Genomic DNA, 24,139 nt, shown 5'->3' on the forward strand with positions numbered 1-24,139 from the left:
GACTGGTCACCATCAGTACTGACCATACAACTGGTCACCATCAGCACTGACTATATGACTGGTCACCATCAGCACTGACCATATGACTGGTCACCATCAGCACTGACTGCATGGCTGGCCACCATCAACACTGACCATATGACTGGTCACCATCAGTACTGACCATACGACTGGTCACCACCAGCACTGACAATATGACTGGTCACCATCAGCACTGGCTATATGACTGGCCAGCACCAGCACTGACTATATGGCTGGCACCATTAGCACTGACCATGTGACTGTCCAGCACCAGCGCTAACCATATGACTGGCCAGCTGTACAGCCTTTAAGATGCAGCTACTGCACACAAACACTACAGGAAAAAAAGAAATTATTCCTAACTGATAGAACAAAGGTGAGAAACAAATAAAACAAATCAGACAAACCACATATGAATGTCTTCCTAAGAAGCATGTAAATTTTAAAGAAGATATCAGAAAGCCCAATTCTGTAGTCTTAACAATACTGCCAAGTGCAATTTATCCACATAGCATAAAACAGTATTGAGTTGCATAAAACAGTACTGTGCCAGAAAATCTATTAATGTGATTACATAATTCACCACACTGACAGAAGGGAGAGAAAAATGGCCTTTTGGTCTCCGCAGGAAGCAGAACACGCTATGACATCCCACACTCATTCACAACACACACTCAGCAAACTGGAACCGGAGGCAGCTTCTCCCACTTGGTCACGGCTATGTACACAGTCACAGCACACACTGCATTTGGTGATGGTTCGTTAAAAACAGTCCCTCTACGCCGGGTGGTGGCGGCAAATACCTTTAACCACAGTATTCGGGAAGCAGAGGCAGATGAGTCTCTGAAAGATAGAGGTCAGCCTTGTCTACAAAGTGAGTTCCAGGGCAGCCAGGGCTACACAGAGAAACCATAACTCAAACAAAACAAACCAAAAATAAACAAAAAGCCCACAACTAACCAACTAACCAAACAAACCACCACCAACACAAAACCAGTCCCTCTATGTCTACTACCACTGCCTCCACCCAATGCAGTGCTGAAGCTCATGGTGGAGGAAAGAGAAGGACAGGAAAAGAAGACACAAGAGCTGCAAAGGTGGTCTGGCATGCTTGTAGGAACCAGGGCTGCAGGCTACTAGCTACAGCAGCCACAGATCTATATGCAGCAGAGCTAGGCAAGGAAAATGCAATTCCAGTTATATAAAACAAAACTTTACCGAAGGTCAGTTTATAGGAAGAGAAAGGTGCATTCCTGTGTAGCAAGAACTCAAATCATAAATAATTCTTCTAGTCCTGATGCTATTCATTCCTTGTAACCTCACTTGACCTTCTGGTGGGTTTGTGAGGGGTAGAGAATCAGATAGTGGCTTTAAGATTCTAGAGGAAAGTCAAAGGGCCAAGTATGGCCAAGGCAACTGAAGGGAGCCAAGGCCCATGGGGACACATCTGCCCTGCCAGACTTCAGGATTTGTTAAGGCATAGTGTGGTAACTTGAATGTAATTGGCTTATAGGGAGTGGCACTATTGAGAGACCTGGCTTTGTTGAAATAGGTGTGGTGTTGTTGAAGGAAGTGTGTCACTGTGGGGTGGGTTCTGAAGTCTCTTTTGCTGAAGCTTCGCTCAGTGTCACTGATCATTTCCTGTTGCCTTCTGATCAAGATGTAGCCAGCACCATGTCCGCCTGCACACCGCCATGCTCCCCGCCATGACGATAATGGACTAAATGTCTGAAGTGTAAGCCAGTCCAATTAAATATTTTCTTTATAAGTGTTGCTGTAAACCCTGGCTAAAACAGGTCACATGACTCCTACACAAGAATAACCAGATCCAACCTATACAGAAATTACCACTTAACAGATAAGCTATGTAAGTTTTCATGAAACACTTAATAAAATGTCAAGATAACTGGGTATTCAGACAGAAAATAGCAAAGCAGAGACACCTATGTGATCCTAACACTCGGGAGGCAGAGACAGGAGGATCAGTGATTCAAGGTCATCTTTGGCTACCCAATGAGTTCAAGGCTAGCCTGGGCTAGATGAGACCTCGTTCTGCCTATGCCTTCCCCCAAAGAAGCAAGATGTAGAAAGTGAAAGATGAACTGTCAAGAAAGAGAAAATATTTGCAACACATAGTACCATGAACAGACGCCTAAGACCATGAACAGATGCATAAGAATGCAGGAACTCCTGCACACCACCAGCCCAGCCCTCCACATGGCGCCACCCTTCATTGGCTTTCTTCTGATTACTGTGACCCTCCCACCCCTCTAATCTTCCCACTCCCATTACCTACTCCACCCTACATGCCCATTTCCCAGGTCTCCATAGTCTTTCCTTGGTTGGACTGTGGGACCTACTGAATTTAAGTGGCCATTTATGTGACCATGGATTTGGAACTAGCCCCTGGAGCCGGGTGGGCTCCTCAGTGAGTCTACAACTGAAGACAATGACAGTCCCTCTTTCAGAGTCCAGCAGTAGCCAATCATCCAGCAGGGAGAGGGTCACAAGCCCCGCCCCATCCATGATTGACTGTTAACAGGTCCAGTCCTCTGAATGCCCCTTTCAGGCAGCCCATAAGCGAGGTGGGGTCACTTGCCTGGCTGTGCCAGGCCCTAATACAGCATGGCACTTCACAACCCTTTCCCCTGTCTTCCGGTGTAAGTTCTCTCTGCACCCTCTTCCAAAACAATCCCTGAGCCTTGCGGGTGATGATGACTCAGCTGGTAAAATGCATCAAGACATGACTTTGGGTCGCCATCACTCATGTAAAAGTCAAGAACGGTGGCTTGTGCCTGGAATTGTGGTGCTGGGGAGGCTGGGACAGGAGGATTGGTGAGGGCTAAAGTTAAGCTTCAGTTACTGTGTCTAAGAGACCTATAAAACAAAAACGCCTATACCCTGGTGGCCCACTTGCCCAGGACAGAAAACTTCCTGGAATGTTGGGGGCTGTTGCTCGTGTAAGATACCAAGGTTGGTTGCCCCAGCTGCATAGGATGTGCTTGATCACAAGTAGGCAGGAAGTACATCGGGTGTATGTCTGTCCCCGGTTAGACAAAGGCAAGAAATACGTAGCTGTGTGCGTTTTGCCTTTAAAAGCACCTGACTAATGTAATTCACGGCCATTCCTGGAAATCTAAGGTATCTAAGGTATGGACCTAGCCAGTGTTTAGTAAAGCTTGTTTCAAATTTGGTAGCAGTCCTATCCTCACTTGATGAGGTGAACTGGGACTTGCTGCCCAGCCAGTCCTGCCCAACTGGGAAGGAAAGAAAGACGACAAGTCACCTAAAAGTATCTTTAAAGATGGTGAGATCCAGGCAGCCAGAGAGCAGTAAAGACTGAAGATGCTGGAAAAGAAGAAAACAAGGGCCCAGGCCCTGAAGCAGGGCAGGGTGGATGTGTGAAACAGAACACACTAGTCAGAGGAAAGACCTGAGGTCCCAATACATACACTTGAAGGCAACAGGGACAGAACTTCCCTAGGGCTATGGGTAAATTCAGCAACTTAAGTTCTAAGGCATGTTAAAATCCATCTTAAATCAATTAACACCCACATTTTAGCAGTATCTAAAGGCTTGCTAGAAAGAGCAAAATCCCTATCTGAGGTTCTACCACAGCAACCAAGACTAATGCTAATAAGTTCCTGGAGATTGATGCTCCAGTCAAACTTAAAATTAGTTAACCATGAAACAAGGGGCTGGCAAGGCCCTGGTTTTCTCAAAATCAAAAAGTAATTTGTTCTAAAATATATTATTTTGGATATTACAAGCGTCCATTCTCAGCACAGGGTGGGTAAATGCTGTCCCCCATAACACTGTCTTCATACTGCGAGGTCAAGGGCATAATTACTAATGTCGGATACAGAATTAAAAGCAAAACAGGTCCAGATGAAATGACCCAACCCAGGTCTTCCTACACAGCTTACTAAACAAGGCCTAGGGGAGTCAGTACTTGATGTGACATATTGTGGTTGCGTCTCTGGGACAGAGGCAAGGCTGGGCTCTCCCTGGTCCTCCACATCCAAACCAAAACACTAATAGCAACATCCTGTGTCACCAACTCAACAAACTGGGGAAACTCTAGCCGTAATTACTCCTCAAAAAGGATCTAAAATGTATGAGTAATAATAATAAAAAAAATGGCATTTACTTTTTAAGTATATGTGTAACTGAAGTCCAGTACCGAAACATTTGTAACTTCTAAAGTGGTTTTTCAACTTCAAACACAAACAAAGATGGCAGGCAAAAGCTAATTATGAGCTTGGTTATTATAGGGTGTGAAAAGATGATTGGATGGGAGGAAGGAATGCTTCCACAGGTTTTTATTTGACAGTGGATTTCAAAATATCCAGCACATTTAATTTCTGAAATAGCTGTGAACTTTCTGTACATTAAAAATAAACGAGGACATTAAGTGCATTAAGTCTTTGAAGGCAATGCCTTCGGAGGGGAACCGGCCTCATTTCATTGCTCACAGGTAGCCAGAGCATGACAGGCAGAAACGAAGTCATGGAACAACCCCTTCATGGACTTCACGCCACATTCTGCAGATGTTTCTGCTCTTCGCTCAAATGAACCTTTTCGGTTTTTTTTCTTCTTCTTTTTTTTGTTTTTATTGAGCTATATAGTTTTCTCCACTTTTCTCTCTTCCTCTCCCCTACCCTTCTACCCTCTCCAGTGGTCCCCATGCTCGCAATTTACTCAGGAGATCTTGTCTTTTTCTACTTCCCATGTAGATTAGATCCAAGTATGTCTCTCTTAGAGTCCTCTTTGTTACCTAGGTTCTCTGGGATTGTGAATTGTAGGCTGGCTTTTCTTTGCTTTATGTCTAAAACCCACTTATGAGTGAGTACATATGATATTTGTCTTTCTGGGTCTGGGTTACCTCATTCAATAATGATGTTTTCTAGATCCATCTATTTGGCTGAAAATTTCAAGATGTTATTTTGTTTTCTGCTATGTAGTATTGTATTCTGTATCACATTTTCCTTATCCATTCTTCAGTCAAGGGGCATTTAGGTTATTTCCAGGTTCTGGCTATGACAAAAAAAGCTGCTATGAACATAGCTGAGCACACGTCCTTGTGACACAGTTGAGCATCCTTTGGATATATACCCAAAAGTGGTATTACTGGGTCTTGAGAAAGGTTGTTTCCTAATTTGCTGAGAAATCACCACACTGACATCCAAAGGGGTTGTATCAGCTTGCACTCCCATCACCAATGCAGGAGTGTTCCCTTTACCCTACATCCTCTCCAGCATAAGCTGTCATCAGTGTTTTTGATCTTGGCCATTCTTACAGGTACAATGGAAAACCTTCTCTGTTTTCACCCCTACCAGCAACACTTGTAGATTTCTTAGGCCACTTTAGCTCTTAACTCTCTAGTCACTAAAAACTGCCCCCAGAGACCATCTTGTCTGCCTCCCAAAGGTTCTTTATCCTCAAGTTCCTCCTGATACTGCGAATTTTCATTCTTTGTGTTTACCTTGTAGACATCTAACTGCAGTTACCACTAGAGACTTTGCGTCTAGTTTCTCTGTGCCTCCTCTGTTTCAGGGATCAGTCACGTCTTCCTAAGTCCTTGTAATTAATTATCAGGCACAAAAGAAGAAAGAGAGAAAGAAAAGGGGGGAGAAAGGGAGGGAGGGAAGGAGAAAAGAAGGGAAAGAAAGAAAGAAAGAAAGAAAGAAAGAAACCAAAAAAACTCCTTTCCATTTTCCTTGACTTGCTAGCAAGCTTCTGGAGCAGCATTGAAGACAGTGAGGTAAATGCCAAGGCCTACTGAACCATCTACGGCCACTCCAAATGACTCCAGAACTCCTGGCTGTACCAACCATTCAGTAACCTTAATCTATTTCCATTCCCTTCTGCACACCTGGTCTCCTAGGCTCTTCTTTATTTTATACAGAGCCCACTCCACCATGGTCCCTTCTGATTCACCTACCTGTCTAGACCCCCTCGGCCATGCTTCATCTCCTAGTCTAGATCCTTAGCTCACTGTTCCCCGTGTCTTCTACGACACACCTCTTCAAGGCCTGCAAGCCAGCACCCCGCTGCTGACACAGATGAAGGGCTCGATAGGCTCACTCTGTCCCCTCCACAAGCACTCCTGGCAGTCCCCAGGCATTGCCCCCTCCTTCGATCCCTCAGTAGCAACCTCACCTGCTAGGACATCCATCTAGCAGCCATTCACTAAGACAGTGCAGCCACCTCCCCAGCCCCCACAAACTCACTCCTCTTGGGACATTCTCCACTCCCCTCTTCTGGAGATACGTTGTCTCCCTGTCTCCCCTTACCCAGAAGCACCTGAGTTCTCCATTTGAAAGTCCAGTGTGTGTGTGTGTGTGTGTGTGTGTGTGTGTGTGTATCTATGTATGTATTTTTTTCCCTCCAGAGTGAAATAATAAACGTTCATCAACTTAAACAAAATCAGAGCTGGGCGGTGGTGGCGCACGCCTTTAATCCCAGCACTCGGGAGGCAGAGGCAGGCGGATCTCTGTGAGTTCGAGACTAACCTCATCTACAAGAGCTAGTTCCAGGACAGGCTCCAAAAAACCACAGAGAAACCCTGTCTCGAAAAACCAAAATCAGAAAAGCCTGAAGCCCCAAAAGCCAGAAAAGCCTCTGGTAGTAGAGAAGGCTTCATTAAAACACTGCAGTGTGTCACCCCAAAGACGACAACTGGGCCACTGTCAGTCTATTACCGGCCCCCATTTACCTCAGTTCTTAGAAAAGCAGAGGGCCGATTGCATCCCCGCTTGCCCACCGCTGTCGGCAATTCAAATGGGCAAAGGTGCGCTGCTTTTTACATCGACACCACAGCCCAGCTGTCATAACTCACAGAGAGCTGGGATGGGTGAGAGACAGAAGCAATAAAATGAAGTGTCTTGGCTAAGCCAGTTCAGTAGGCTGCAGATCCCTGCACGCTGTAGAGCGCTGCCCCCCTGTGGCTGACTGAAAGGCCACTGTGGTTGGCCAGCCTGCCTTTCGGGCACATGTCTACAAGGACCACATTTTAGGCTCTATGGCAGAAGCATCTTTCCCAGGCTCGCTGTCCACACAACCTGGATATCTGCTGGAGGGTGGCTACGCTGGCTCGCCACTACGATCTCTTATGTAAGGCTCTTCATAGGGCAACAATAAAACCTGGAGTAGTCGGGTTCTCAGGCCACTGAGGGCCAGTTTAAATGCTGTCTTTCTTTCCTGTCCACAAATAGATCGCAGCGGTGCTGCTCCATCGCATGAGAGCGTTTAGTTCATATTCAAGGTGAACTATGACTGATCTTGGTGCTAACAGCCTAAGAGGCATCTGGGCACTTGGGGACTTCCTTGTTATCTCTGCACTGAACCCACTCTGTAGTCTGGAGACTCCCCATCACCTGTTTTGGGGGTGGGGCTTGTCTCCTCTGGAGTGTTTGCAAACTCTCTGGTTCTAATGCAAAGTCCTTGTTCACTCTACCCCTATAGACACCTATAGGTACCTAAAGATGTCACCCTGAGGGACTGGAGAGATGGCTCAGGGGTAAAGAGCACTGGCTGTTCTGGATGTCCTGAGTTTAATTCCCAGCAACCACATGGTGGCTCACAACCATCTGTAATAAGATCTGGTGTATTCTTCTGTACTGCAGGATACATGCAGGAAGAACCCTGTATACAAAATAAATAAAAATCTTTAATTAAAAAAAAAAGATGCCACCCTGTTCCTGCCAGTGACCATTTCCCTCATGAATGGAATCGGGGTTCTGATAAAGAGGCTTAAGAAAGCTTGTTTGCTTGTCTGCCACTTGAGGGTACAGTGAGATAGATGCCTACGAGCCTTCTGAAGACGTAGCTCAGTGGTAGGGCACTTGCCCAGCAGGCACAGACCCAGACACTGCACATCCAAACATCAGCCTTTGGAAACACAGCTGTTGCCCAGCCTTCTGGTGAATCTAAACAAGCAGAAAGACTGCCAAGAAGACTAAGTCCTACGGCAGTATCCAATACGGCTCTAAGGCATAAGCCTTCCCACCTGTGAAGTCATATCTAGGGTGAACTTAACATTTGAGCCCTCCCTTGCTAGAGGACAGAAAATGATTCCGTTAGTTCGTCTTCTCAGGCTCACCCTAAGCTTACAGAAAGAGCTGGAGTTTCACGGCATGTGACCCTCACTCCCCAACTTCACGCCTTTCCGCCAGGCAGAGTCAGACTCCATGAACAGTCAGCTGTACAAAATATGTAACTTCTGCCCCCTCCCGCCCCCCCCCAAAACTGTTTAAATCCAAGCAAGGTGATGCACTCCTGTAATCCTAAGTATTCCAGGAAGCTGAGGCAGGAGAATGATAAATTCGAGGCCAGCCTGAACCAGAGAAATTGTCTTGGTTGCTTTTCCATTGCTGTGATAAAACTTATAGAAGGAAGTGTTTAATCTGTGCTCACAGTTCAAGAGGATGACTCCATGACCGTCATCACAGGGAGCTTGGCAGCAGGCAGGCATGGCACTGGAGCTGGAGCTGAGAGCTTACACCCTTATCTACAAGCAGGAGGCAGAGAGAGCCAACTGGGAAAGGTGTGTGCGTGCTTTTGAAATCTCAGAGCCCACCCCCAGTAACACCACTCCTCCAACAAGGCCACACCTCCTAAGCCTTCCCAAAGAGTTTCATTAAGGACCAAGTATTCAAATATATGCACCTATGTGTCCATTTTCATTAAAACCACCACAGAGATGCAGACAAGCCTACAGCATTATTTGTTACGCTTCTTAGGGATTATTTAGTCTGTGCAGTAATAAATGTGGAAATCAAATGATCCTGCTCACCAAGTGAGAAAGAATAAGATCACCTCTCCATAGACAGCTAAACAGCTCCATATTACAAAACAAAGAATTTCCAGAAGTTAATCAATAACACAATTATCTAATAACACTCAGATATTCTTCTCATTTCTATATTTTTAACCTCCTCTGACCTAGCCACCACCCCCACCAGCCTCACCAGTCACCTCCAGATGTCCCCATGCTCTCCAGTCACAATGCTAAGCACAGCACCAGGAGGCTGTGTGCCACCAGAGTGGTATCAGGTCCAGGTTTCAGAAATGTAAGACAGCCAGAAATATATGACCTCAGTCTGCAGATTCTGAAGCAGTGTCAGCTCTCTGTTCAGGGACCATAGGGAAAATTATAATGTCTCTCCTCTAAGAGGACAAAAAAAAAATCAAAGAGACTCTCCTCTGCTCCTCAGATTACCTCTCTAATGCCTGTTGCTTCCACGATGCCTCTGCCCTGCTCCACTCTGAGGACCAGGTCTCTGTGGATCACTTGCTCCCTCCCAGAACCTCCCACTCCAGTTTCTTCCTGCTCTCCCCATGCACACCCTCTGCTTCTGGCTGGTTTGTGGCTCTTACACTAGACTTCTAAGCTCACAAAACTATCTCAGCAGCAGCTCTGCCTCCTTCTCCTACCTGCAGAATAGAAAAAGCAGAGCTACTGTGGCTGATGGGGGAGCTGGGGCTCAAAGGGCTGCCTGCATCCTCCACATCATCCACCAGCCTGGAGCATTCTCTGCAGAGCTCCGCAGCTCAGAGCACCCAACAGGGCCCTTCCACCAGCCCTCTGCTCCAGGGTCCTTCCCTTCTCTGTTCCCTCGGTCTGAGAAGCACCTCTGTATGTCTGTCACAACAAAATCACATGGGACCTTCCAAGTCCGTTCAGAGTCTGTCTTCTTTGTGATGCTCCCTCCAGTGAGCCGCTTTGAGCGTCTGGGTATCTCTTGAAGTACTTCACACCACTTTCAGTTGTTACGTTCAACATCTGCTTATGCTCTACTAGATGGTGGCCGCTGGCCAATCGAAAGGCAGGCAAATGGTGATGATGGGGGATGTTTGTGAGATGCGGGACGGGAGCCCCAGCTCATCTAAAATAGGGGATTGCTTGCATGTATTATGGCTACGAGCCTGGCACCTTGGTCTACACGCAGGAGCTGCAGCAGGAAAGTTGGCTAGAAAAAAAGGAGGAGGAAACGTGGGCGCTGGTCTCAAGCACAGACATGAAAACTGAATCAGAGCTCTAGGAGGGGACAGGGTCTATCAAAATGTGGTGTGCTTATCAGCTTGCTAACACTGTGGCAAAATAACTGAGAAAAGCAGCTTAACAAATGGGAGAGATCCACTGTGGTTCATGGTTTCAGTCCACAGTTACCTTGGGCCTGCGACAGCCCAACAGACCTCAACAGAAGGACTGGGGAAGAAAGCCCGCTTACAACACAGTGGATAGAAAATAGCCAGCCACACAGAAAGCGGCTTAGGGCAAAATAACCCTTCAAGGTCATGCTTCCTAAATACTAACTTTCTCTCTCTAGGCCCCAGCTCTGAACGGTTCTATCCCAGCCTAAGATTGCCACAGGCTGGGCGACCAAGCCTTTGAGGGGGGGGACACTTATGATTCAAAGGACAGCATCCAGGAACTGCTTCCTCAAGAGTCTAGCTGTCCCCTCTTTGAGATACTATTTCCTCTACTCTTTTCACTTAGGATGAATTTCTAAGCGGGCCCATGTTTCGTAATCAATTCTGATGAATACAATCCAGCCTAAAATCAGAATCAATAAACTCCCCACTAGCAGCTGCTCCTGAAGAGGCACCCTAAGAAGGTATGAGATGCCAACACTGGTCCAAGCCAGAGACAAATTCTGAGTCCCAGAACTAATCCAGAAAGCCCACTGGCCTGAGACGGAGACAGTCTTTACCCTCCAGGAATGCAGCTTCTGCCCCCAGGGATGACGGTCACACTCTGGTTTCCAATACAGGGTCGGCCTGTGGCTTGCTTAATGAACTGAGAGAACGGACAGCCAACCAACAAGGACAAGGGGCCTCTAAGGACCACGCGTGTGAGGGGCCTGTGAGAGTCTCATGCTATTTTCTTAAGTGAACACTCAGTATTTTGGTTAATCAATACTTTTTAGTATCTACATGGGCAAAATAATGAAACAGGAAGGTCCTGGAGCAAGACACTGTGGCCTCAGGTAAGTCACAAAACAAAACAGAAAGCAGGTTCTTGGGGGATTTCATGAGAAAGCAAGCTAGAAAGAGCAGACCTCCCCCTAAAAGAAGGATTGCTAAAAAAAAAAAAAAGAAGGATTGCTGACATATGAATTTCTCTCCCACCGTGATTTTACTCAGCCTTCAACTAAAACTATTTCACTATTAGAGAAATCACCCCAGACTTTTACAAGTCAAAAGCATTGGCCTCTTTTAACATACAGCAAGACAAGATGGTTCAATGAGGAAGGATGCTTGCTGCCAAGGCTGCCGACCTGAGTTCTATCCCAGGAACCCACAGGGTGGAAGCAGAGACCTGACTCTCCCAAGCTGTCCTCTGACTTCCGTATGTATGCAATGGCATACTTGTTGACGTGTGCGCGCGTGCATACGGACACACACGCAATGTTTTTCTTTTAGAAAACTCACATTAAAAACACAAAGCAGCACTCAACTAAATCTTCTACTCTATAAAACATTTCAGAGAAATATTTGGGCAGGTGTGGTGGTTCATACCTTTAAGCCCAGCACTCAGGAGGCAGAGGCAGGAGGATCTCTGCACGTTTGAGGCCAGCTAGTCTACAGAATTTCAGGACTGCCAGGGCTACATAGTGTAACCATTAAAAAAAAACAAGCAAGAAAAATACTTATATGCAATAATTGGAAATCATTAGGAAACAGGTATTGTATCTCTTAATATATTTTTTACTGAGTGATTATCCAGCTTTTGGGGAAGAAGCACTAATTATTTTTCTCACCCCATTATTTACAGACAAAAATATAAGAACTGAAATCATACGAACACAGGCAACTTCTCAGCAAAACAGAATTAATTTCCTAAAACCAACATGATTATACTTTTCTGTAAAAAGCGTGAAACTATTTCTGATCCTTCCCTCTTTATTAGATTTTTATGAAAATTATTTTCACTCAGATCAATTCTTTTTTGAGGCAAATGAATAGCATTTTGCCCACAGTGCTGTTTGTGGATTATAGTTTCAGTCCAGTGAATTCTCCTCCCTCATCTTGGATCACGATCTGAAGGTTGCACACATATCATGAAGGTTTTACTGTTTTATTGGTCTGATTTAAAAGCCAGATTTATAATAAAGTGTTGACAAATGTCATTCTGTTCCTCCAGCTACAGAACCATATGCCACATACGTCTTTCTCAGGCTTGTCTGGTGTTATTTCTTGCAGGAACGTCATTATAGAACAATGCAGGGCTGGTATTGTAGAGTATTAGTTAAAGATGTGTTACATTTGTTTATGCTGTGGAACATTTGTTTAATGATGCAATGGGGTATTCGCATTCTTTTATGTTGCAGTTGTTTAACTCTGTGAAGCTGTGTTACTTTGCCTGTCACAAACACCTGATTGGTCTAACAAAGAGCTAAGTGGCCAATAGCAAGGTAGGAGAAAGGATAGGAGGGACTGGCGGGCAGAAAGAATAAAGAGAAGCAGAAAACTGGGGAGTAAAAGATCAAGGAATGAGAAAAGGAGAAAGAGCAAGAAAAGAAGGGGCCAGCCACTCAGCAACACAGCCAGCCACTGAGTAAAAAGGAAAGAAAAGATATATAGAACTAGAGAAAGGTAAAAGTTCAGAGGGCAAAAACAGATGGGATAATTTAAGCTAAGAAAAGCTGGCTAAGAACAAGCCAAACCAAGGCTGGGCATTCATAAGAAAGAATAAGCCTCCCTGTGTGTATTTATTTGGGGAGCTGGGTGGTGGGTCCCCAAAGAGCAAAGAGTAAGATTTTAAAACAGCAACTACAGGCTGGTCTATTGTCATGTGAATGCAATCCTCTCATTGATGTGCCACCCACACCGTGATCACTGTAGAACAGCCGCAGCCTTCCTGACCATTGAGCAATTCCTGCTGGTGCTTCAAGTGCAGGATCAAGGATTTGGGGGTTCAAGGCGGTAGGAGAGTAAGCACAGGCCCTGGGTTCAGCAATTCCGACACAAGAAGAGTCATGGGCAACGTCAAAATGTCCCCAAGACCACGACCACCAGTTCTAGGTTCTCCTGACACTTGAAAGTCCAGTGTATCGCCACTCCTCTCTCTCTCCCTCCCTCCCTCTCTCTGTGTGTATCCATGTGGGACTTACATTGGTTGTGTGAATTTGGACAAGGCAGGAACTTTTAATAGCATCATCAGTTGACAGTCTCTTGACTGACTTCTGAAACAATGATTATCCAAACCTGTTTGTTTTAAATTTAACATGGGTGGAAAATCTAGAGAAAACTGCTCCACAGCCTTCAGTCCTTCAAACTCTCATGTTTGAAAGACATGAACTCAGTCTACCCTTTCTGCACCACCACTTCTCGTGTCAAATAGTTTTCCCAAGTCACACAGGTCACATGAACCGCAACTCTGAGCAAAGTAGGTGTGGCTGGGAGACTGGCTGCATAGATCAGAGTAGACTGGGAAGGGAGGCCAGGCAGTGGCGGCGCACGCCTTTAACCCAAGCACTCGGGAGGCAGAGACAGGTGGATTTCTGTGAGTTCGAGGCCAGCCTGGTCTACAGAGCTAGTTTCAGGACAGGCTCCAAAGCTACAGAGAAACCCTGTCTTGAAAAATCAAAAAAAAAAAAAAAAAAAAAAGACTGAAGGGTGATGCCAGATTCCTCATCCTCATTCTTGGGAGTCAGAGGTAAGGTCATCAAGCACACAAGCGCGCGCGCACACACACACACACACACACACCCTCTCACACTGGCACACACATATACACAGAAACATACGCATAAGAACATATGTACACAAACATTCACACACACGGGCACACATATGTACACACTCAGACACAGGTGAAAACATACACTACACACACACAAACATATCTTCACATACACATGTACTCACACACAGGCTCGTGCACATACACAGAATTACACACACAGGGACACATTCACAAACAGAGAGAGCTGGAGAGGACTCTGCTTGTGTTTCTGCATCTTTGTGTGTTTCCTGACTGTGAAGAGAGCAAAGTCTACTGAAGCAGTGAGCACAGCAGAGGGCCTCATCTTGGCTGCAAGTGTCATCCTCTGGTACATGAGCCAGATGGCTTATTCATGACCGAGCACAAGAGCCCAGACAGCCTGGGGCACCTTACACAGAAGACAGAGGGGTATTCAAAGATGAAGGCATGACCAAAAACAGAGGAACCAGTCTGAAGGAGGTCTTGTGGGCTAAGTCCTCTAAAAACCTTGTGCCAGAAGTTAATGATAAATTGGGCGGTGGTGGCACACACCTTTTATCCGAGCACTTGGGAGGCAGAGGCAGGCAGATCTACAAGTTTGAAGCTAGCCGGGACTACAGAGCAAGTTCCAGGACATCCAGGCCCACGCAGAGACACCCTGTCTCAAAGAAACCAGAAACGGGAAAGTTAGTGATAGCAATATTTTGTAAATCCCCTGAACAAGACGTGGCTCTACAGAGTCATAAAGAAGTGAATCAATGGGATGATGTAGGGATAAGTCCCGCCCCTAAGGGGGGTTGTGGTGGCGCACACCGGTAGGATTTGCTGAAGGAGGCAGAGGCAGGAGGATCACGAGTTCGAGGCCAGCCTGGGCTACACAGCCGGGCAGTGGTGGCGCACGCCTTTAATCCCAGCACTTGGGAGGCAGAGGCAGGCCGATCTCTGTGAGTTCGAGGCAAACACGCCCCCCTTAGGGGCGGGACTTATCCCTACAGGATCCCATTAATATGTTAGGGCAGTTTTATGTATCAGTTTTAAAATAAATTGAGAGAGAGAGATAGAGGGAGGGAGGGGGGAGAGAGGGGGAGAAATGAGAGCCGAGGAGACAGCTCAGTGGGTAAAATACTTGTTGCACAAACATGAAGACTTGAATTTGAATCCCTTTCTCCCATGTAAAAAAGCAGGCATGGTAGTGTACCTATAACCCCAGAGGTGGGAAAGCAGAGTCCAGAGAATCTTGGGGGCTTGCTAGGCTAACCAGGCAGTCTAAACCAGTGAGCTCCGGGGTCAGTGAGAGACCCCGTCTAACCTGTGAGCTCCAGAGTCAGCGACAGACCCTGTCTAATCAGTGAGCTCCGGGATCTGTGAGAGACCGTCTCAAAAATAAGGTGAAAGCAATAAAGACACTTGATGTCACGTTTTGACCTCCACAGGTGATCACAAGCATGTGCACCTGCACACACAGGCACACAGATACAAAACAAAATTAATTGCTTAATATATGCATTCTTAAATGAAGGTAAAATAAACAAATGAGGGAAACTCTTCTTTTCCACACACATGGTGGCAGAAGGAAGGAAATGAGGCAAAGACACGATTTGGGACCCACCTTTGTGTGCTGACTGAGGCAGCAGCATCTCGGAGGCTGAGACTAGAAGACAGAAGTCCAGTGAGAAGTACAGGCATTGTCTTAGACTAGCTACGAAATTTTCCTCAGTTACAAGAGGAAGCGTGGTGAACTAAATGGGAAAAGGGGGTGCATAGTAAAACATGTCCAGCCAAGCACAGTGAACACCACCTTGTAAATACAGGACTCTACGTGCTGTCTGGCCTGACGTTAGGCACCCAGAGAGGTGCACCAGCTCCTTGGGGTGTTTCTGTTGAAGAATAGTGGGCAGACACATTGAAGCCTCTTTCAGATGGTCAAGACATGAAGGACGGAGGAAAAAAATGACAGTCGGGGAAGGCGAAATGGCTCAGCAGAAAATGGTGCTTGCTGCCAAGTCTGACGGCGTGAGTTCAATCCCTGAGTCACACAGGGGAAGGAGAGAATGGACTCCCAAAAGTTGTCCTTTGGCGTCAACCTGTGCAGTGTGGCCTGGTCACTCCACCACCCCGGTTACCGAAAAATGACTCAGTGTCACTTTTAAAACAGGTGACTTTTACTCCATTCTCAATGTCCTTCAGAGCCTATTGCCAAGGGCCCACTTAGTAACTTAACTACATAGTTGAGGGACATTTCCACCGAGTGAGCCCTACTGAGCCCTTAACATCACATCAACTACTGCAAGGCAATCTAGTTTTATGACACATCATCAGTCTTGGAGATGGTGGCGGAAGTTGTAACACTAGACACTGTAAGCCTGGGTGACAAGACAAGGACATCCAGGAATGAGGGAGGGCTTGGGACACATTTGTCCTGACCAGACACAGGCTCGCAGAGCTAAGAGAAAACACCACGGCAGCCATCACAGCCACCTGACCACACTTCCCCTGAAGTATACGACACACTTTTTTGATATTTTAAAGTGAACACAATCTGGTCATATTTCGCAAAAAAAATTTAGTTATGTAAATCAAACTCATACGATATAAAATTTTAATGGAGCCATATTTTGTGAGCCAGTCTGAAATTATAAGGGCTTTTCATATGAAAAGTGTCCAGAACATCCTGGCTGACTGGGCGAGCTGTCCACACTGCCTATGACTAGTCACACTGGTGGCCCCCACTTTCTGAACCCTGTGGCAGAATCAGCCTCAAGAGAACATGGACCCGGATGCATGCAGTGGCCTCAGCAATATGTCTCTTTCACGAAGTGGCCTGAGCTAAATTACATTTTACCCCTTTAAAGATGGAGCTTTTATGGTCTAGTTCCTAAGAGCTGCATTCATAGGTGGACCAGACCTTCTAGTCACCGATGGCGCGTCCATTTTCTCCTTCCTGAGTGCTCCCCAGCCAAAAGCACTGACAGCTGAGCAAAGTCCATTTGTCCCTTTCCAAACGGGCACTTCAGGCTTCAAGCGTACTAGAGCCATTATTCATCGATTTCCAGGCTTTTCTTTTGGCCAAAGGATCGGCTAAGCAAAATAAAGCATCAGCAACCACAGGCTGGTTCAGAAAATAGCCACTGTGATAGAAATGGGGACTGGGAAGGAGACCTTTCTGTGATGCGAGGCCTGGACGACTGTGGAGACTTCCCACGGACCCTAAGCATGCAGAGCTATGTCAAGTGCTGCGGGAAAATGACGGGGGCCCACGAGACTGAGTGAGCTGACGATCACCCACCACTGACCTTCTAGAATGTGAGATTCTAAACATTGGGTCAATCTTCTGCTACTTGAAAGCAGAGGCATTATCACTATCTTGAAATGTAAAAAGCCTGGCCCACTGTGAGGACAGAAGCTGCCCTGACCAATTCTGCTCCACCTACCCACCCTTGAAAATGCTCCCTCATCTCTACCTCTACTGTCTCCGCCACCTCCATCACCATCCTAACTGAAGCTCTCTCTGCTTTACCGCCTTCACCACCAGCCTCTCTCTAACCTCTTCTACCTCCTGCACTACCAATAGTCTGCCAACTCTCCCAACACTCCCATGTTTTTCTATTGCCAAAGAACCAGTGCCTCCACACCCGCTGCCTCCATTCATCCCTAGAATGTTTAACTCCATCTTCACCGTTAACAATGACAACACATCCCACATTCAACATTATCGCGGCCTCCACCCGCCACTCTACCCGTTACCCCCAGCACGCACACCAACACCATGTCCACCCTCACCAACTCCCCCACCAAAGCTCTCCACCGCCATCACTACCGCCACTCCGCCCACCTTGTCTACTAACACTTCTACAGCCTTCGCCTCTGCCAGCACCCAAGATGTCGGCTTCTACCTCCTTCCCTTCAACACCTTCTCCACTTCCACATCCTCCACTGTCACCTCCATTTCAACCTCCACCGCTACCTCTCCCTCTTCCTCTCCCACCTCTACTAAAGCACCCCACTTGTACCTCATCAATAAAGCACCCTGCATGTCCCATCTTTATCACGACTACCTATGGTATGTCTACCATCACCACTTCCTCCCCCGTGCCCACCACCACACTCTCCATCACCACAATTATCTATCTCCACCTTTACCCCTTTTCTTAGTAAACAGCTCTATTCCTGAGACCGCACTAATGCCACTCTTGTCTCCTCTCCCACCACAGCCGTTCACCTCTACCAACATCACCGCTTACATCTCTGGTGCAGCCACCACCCTGTCCACTCCACACCACCTCCACTGCCCTCGCCACACCTGCACTGCCCTCGCCACACCTGCACTGCCCTCGCCGCACCTGCACTGCCCTCGCCACACCTTCACTGCCCTCACACCTGCACTGTCCACTCCACACCACCTGCACTGCCCTCGCCACACCTGCACTGCCACCACCCTGTCCACTCCACACCACCTGCACTGCCCTCGCCGCACCTGCACTGCCCTCGCCGCACCTGCACTGCCCTCGCCACACCTGCACTGCCCTCATACCTGCACTGCCCTTGCCACACCTGCACTGCCTTCACACCTGCACTGCCCTCGCCGCACCTGCACTGCCCTCGCCACACCTGCACTGCCCTCGCCACACCTGCACTGCCCTCATACCTGCACTGCCCTTGCCACACCTGCACTGCCTTCACACCTGCACTGCCCTCGCCACACCTGCACTGCCCTCGCCACACCTGCACTGCCCTCGCCAAGCCTGCACTGCCCTCGCCACGCCTACACTGCCCTCACACCTGCACTGCCTTCACACCTGCACTGTCCTCGCCACACCTGCACTGCCCTCACACCTGCACTGCCCTCACACCTGCACTGCCCTCACACCTGCACTGCCCTCGCCACACCTGCACTGCCCTCGCCACACCTGCACTGCCCTCACACCTGCACTGCCCTCGCCACACCTGCACTGCCCTCGCCACACCTGCACTGCCCTCGCCACACCTGCACTGCCATCACAACACCTGCACTGCCCTCGCCAAGCCTGCACTGCCCTCGCCACACCTGCACTGCCATCACAACACCTGCACTGCCCTCACACCTGCACTGCCCTCACCACACCTGCACTGCCCTCGCCACACCTGCACTGCCCTCGCCACATCTGCACTGCCCTCACCACACCTGCACTGCCCTCGCCACATCTGCACTGCCCTCACCACACCTGCACTGCCTTCACACCTGCACTGCCCTCACCACACCTGCACTGCCCTCGCCACACCTGCACTGCCCTCGCCACATCTGCACTGCCCTCACCACACCTGCACTGCCCTCGCCACATCTGCACTGCCCTCACCACACCTTCACTGCCTTCACACCTGCACTGCCCTCGCCACACCTGCACTGCCCTCGCCACACCTGCACTGCCCTCGCCACATCTGCACTGCCCTCACCACACCTGCACTGCCCTCGCCACATCTGCACTGCCCTCACCACACCTTCACTGCCTTCACACCTGCACTGCCCTCACCACACCTGCACTGCCCTCGCCACATCTGCACTGCCCTCACCACACCTTCACTGCCTTCACACCTGCACTGCCCTCGCCACACCTGCACTGCCCTCACCACACCTTCACTGCCTTCACACCTGCACTGCCCTCGCCACACCTGCACTGCCCTCACCACGCCTCCACTGCTCTTACCCATACACACCACACCCTCCTGTAGGACCCCATTCGACAGCCCGTTTCTACCGCCACCTCCACCTCTGCCACCATCACCGCTACTGTCCACGTTACACCTCCATCATCCGCATCGCTGCAGCTTCTGCCACCATCTCCACCCCCAATGCCTCCACCTCGGATGAGTTAAGATTGCTGCTTTTATTTATCATGTAGAAAGCTTTGCTTGTAGAAAATTGAAGGAGGTTCCACAACAAAGGAAGAAGAAAATGGCCTAAGCTTAGGCTCCAGAGTCATCCAATGGCTCTGTTCCCTATTTTAGGGAGGAAATCTGATCAAGAAGAGATGGGAGATTTCAAGAAACATGCCCCTCCTTTAAATTCTTCACATATTAGAATCCAAGAGAGCAGAAGGTGCAGAAGCGAGAATGGAGCCTGGCCCCTGTGAACAGGCAATGGCTCCAGAGTGAATGGAACAGCTAAGGATGTAAGCAATCCCACTGCAAATGCTCACTCTTCACCCGTCTCCCTCCACACCCACACCCCACCCCAGCATCCACAGAAGCCAAGGCTACGTAAGTCCCTATAAAAACTGGCACAGCATATATCCTACACATACTCTCCTGCACCCAGGTGTATGTAGCCAGGTATGGTGGCACATACTTTTATGCCAGCACTTGGGAAGCAGAGGCGGGTGGATAGAGTTTGAGACTAGCCTAGTATACATAGCAAGTTCCAGGATAGCCCAAAGTTGTATAGTGAGACTCTATCACAAAAGAAAAAAAAATTGTGCATGTTCAGTACAGACACAAGTGTTTTTTCAAATCCTTCTGACCCACAACTGGCTGAATTAGAGCAAACCAAATATACAGACAAGAGGGTTCCTTGTTACTCTTGTTACTCTAGCAATCCGGGTGTGTATGGGGGGACCATTTAGCCATTAAAATGTTGAAAAAGTTCAGATCTTCTAGGAAAACACATCTACAGAATACACTTATTTAGTTCTGGCCTGGCCTGGCAAGAGTTCACCAAGTATTCCCAGACACTGTGTCAAGAACCCGGAAGACTGGGAGGACTCCAGGCCCCTCAGTACGTAGGACGCTGATCATTTATGCCACAGGGTTTACAGAATGAGCTAGAATGCCAGTCCCATTTAATCCCCACAGAGAAAGCTGAAACAATTGCTTCTCCCCAGGAGTGAAATGGCACCAATCAGATTCCGGGAAGAAGGCCAGGTCTCAGCTGGATCCTGGGACTTCTGGGCCAGGAACCAGACCTTGAGACTTGGTGCCAGGGTTCCTATTCTGGCGACACTTGACGAATTTTCTGAGCGCACTGGAAGACGTAATTCTTCCTTATACAGATTTGGAAAAGTTAGCAGTCAAATGTAAAAATATGGTAAGATTATGAACTAAATTTTTGTTTCTATTTCTTGTTTATTTTGGTTCCTCGGTATAGCCCTGGCTGACCTGGATTGCTCTGTACACCAGGCTGGCTTCGAACTTAGAGATCCTAGGTCCTCTGCCTTCTGAGTGATGGAATTGAATCTGTGTGCCACAGCACCCAGCTTCTGTTTAACCTCAACAGGCCCAGTATGCCATTTATTTAGCATTTTTATAAATCTTAATAATGGTATCTAGCCAGGCCATGGTGGCACATGCCTTTAATTCCAGCACAGGAGGCAGAGGCAAGTGGATTTCTATGAGTTTAAGGCCAGCCTGGTCTACAAAGTGAGTTCCAGGACATCCAGAGTTACACAATGAATGGAACCCTGTCTTGAAAAACAACAACAAAATCTATCTAATATGATAAAAAACCTTTCGCTTCTGGGAATTAGAACAGTGATAACAAAACACTTATAACTATTTTCTTGAATAAGGCCTATCTGCTCCGAAGCAGCTGATATTCTAGAGGTCAATACCAGGCATACACCCCCTCCCCACCCCTTTTAGGCTTTCTGGCAGCAGTTCCCTTGAGATAAAGTCTTCCAACTTGGAAGGACGTTTAGTAAGATACAAGATGTGCTAAAGGAGTTAAAACATACCACCCCACAGGAACGTCATCAAGCCCTCTGGAAGTAAAAAACCACACAGCTTCAGGAAGCCCTTGGAACTCAGCAGATCCCCTAAGCTCCTCCCTCCTCCAGTGTACAGGAGCTATAAGGACTGTTGAGAGACTGGAGGCTCAGACCAGCCTGAAAGAAACAATCTATAACCTGCTGAGCTGCCTTCAAGTTTAGCCCCATGCCAAAGATGCTATGAGCTCACATGTACCTAGAGATTATAGTATTCAATTCCAAGTCTTATGGTATAAAGTGCAAGCAGCCAAGCTATTAAACTCTTGGCTCATTATTTTTTTTAAATATTTATTGATTTCTTACAAACAGAACAAATTTACTATAAGACATGTAACAATCTACAAATGTTCAAAGAATGATATAAGTCACTGCCCATTATGAATATGAAAAGAAAGAAAATAAATTCAAACTGTGAAAGACCCCAATTTATCACTATAACAAGATTTCGCTAGTACATTCCCACGAGGGAAAGAGATGGATTTCATGAGCCAAAGTCTGTCATCCTTCAGTGCAAAGTTAGGAGCACAAAGCCAAGCTCACATACGGTGACGCTACCATTCACGGGACAGCCTTTTCTGGTCTTGTGACATCAGGAGGCTCTGCCTGTCACTTCTAATGTGAAATCACATAGCAAAGATTTTCCCAAAGAAGGAAATTAACTTGCTGAGGGCAACTACTCCGGGGCAGTGCTATTTTCTTCCTTTCTTGACCACCAACCAGATTAAGTCTGGCCTGGAAGGTAAGGAGCAAATTAGCAACTTAAAACTTTATTAATACTTACAAAGAAAGTTTTAATAAAGTTCAGCTTTGTGTGGGAAACAGCCCCAACACAAAACCTGGAAACTTTGTGAACATCTGACATAATGACTGTCCTAAGGCAATGGTTCTCAACCTTCCTGAGGCTGCGACCCTTTAATACAGTTCCTCATGTTCTGGGGACTCCCGACCATAAAATTATTTCCATTGCTACTTCATAACTGTGATTTTTATTACTGTTAAGAATCGTAATATAAATATTTTGTAAGCTAGAGGTTTGCCAAAAGGATCATGACCCACAGGTTGAGAACCACTGTTCTACAGGTTAACCCTCAAATTTGACCTCACAGGACAAGTTATAACCAGACTATAAATTCACTACAATATTAAATATAATCACCTTCCAACTCTGCATAAAAATGTTTATGAAGCATTGTTGAGGGAGGCTGCTTGTTTGTTATTCATTAACCAATAAAAGCAACACACACACAGAAGGACTTCCCACACCAAAGCATAAATAAATGATGTATTTAGACTTGGGGCCAATTCTCAGGATATCTCATTACGGATATGTAAATACGTCAAGATCCAAAGCCACGCCCAATCCAACCCACACTGGACCCCCGAGCCTAGCAGGGAAGTGATGAGCAGTGTGGGGGACCCCTCCCGACACCGTCGTATTTTAGGAAAGAGCAACCTCTCTCCCAACCCAAACCATTGTTTAAGCAAAGGGGCACAGTTTACCACATGCCAAATGCATTGGCTAACAGATCACATGTCGGCAGCAAGGGCGCTGAACATCCAGGAAAGAGCCAACACCATCTCAACTTCTACTCCTAAACGCCAGCAAGTAATTCAAATCTGTTTCTTGGTGTGGCCGCCATTTCCCTCCTGGGAGCAAGGCACTTCATGGTAAGGCACATTTACGCTTTCCATGGTCCCCCTTGCTGCTAGAGCTCAGGTGTTATTTTCTCGGTGACCCATAAATGTTTTCTTAGTCACATTTCACCTTATTATGTCTTGTGTCATAAGAAGCGCTCACGAGCAATTTTAGGTAAAATAAATGAAACAATATTGTACTATTTTTAGTATAATTTTACTATAATTACTAAAACTAAACACATTTAAAAAATCATTCATCTATTTATTTATTTAATGTATAATAGTATCTATCTGCAAGTATGCCTTTATGCCAGAAGTGGGCATCAGATTCCACTGTAGAGAGTTGTGAGCCACCATGTGGTTACTGGGAATTGAACTCTGGACCAGCAGCCAGTGCTCTTAAATTCTGAGCCATCTCTCCAGCCCCCAAACTAAACAAATTCTAAGAGTAAAAAAGAAACACAGCATCCGTGCTTACTGAGCACCTGTTTCCATCAACGCCACACCCCCAATACAGGGCTTAGTCTTATAGGCACAACCCTCATTCCATTTTGACATGCTTTATGGAACAATAGTCAGCGGTATTTTTATGACTGGAAACTTTTCCATCGGAACCTAAAAGGAAGAAATAGGACCTCTATTATAGTCCTAAATATCCATGAGCCCTGCCAACAAGTCCCTGACACAGAAATATTTCCTTCATAGTGTTACAGCAGAGCCTAAAAATGCTGGTGTTCCTCCAAACCACAAGGGGATTTGTCAAGTGAAAATCTGTCAGTCCCTTGAAACACAAAGCACCAGCGTCAACTGAACCGAGATTCACATCCGCCTCTATCAGGAAATTAGGTGTTAGGAGTTGTTCAGCCGCTGCCGCATCCATTCAACCAAACACAAACTTGTGGCTGTCATAGAAACTTAAATAAGTATTCTATTCCACTTATTTTTTCCTCTTTCCCTTTGTGTGATGTCGCATGTGCGTATGTCTATTCTGCACCTGTGTGTGTGGGCACACCTGGGGGGGGCTGCACAT

General features: G+C 47.0%; 1 protein-coding gene across 12 annotated transcripts in view; it reads right to left on the bottom strand.

The window, feature by feature from the left end:
- Tjp1 (tight junction protein 1) overlaps positions 1–24,139 on the bottom strand; it is a 253,887-nt gene that overhangs the window by 211,083 nt on the left and 18,665 nt on the right. The gene's annotated exons all lie outside the window — the stretch shown is intronic.

This window comes from Microtus pennsylvanicus, chromosome 18 (genome assembly GCF_037038515.1).
Source record: "Microtus pennsylvanicus isolate mMicPen1 chromosome 18, mMicPen1.hap1, whole genome shotgun sequence".
Classification (NCBI taxonomy): Eukaryota; Metazoa; Chordata; class Mammalia; order Rodentia; family Cricetidae; genus Microtus; species Microtus pennsylvanicus.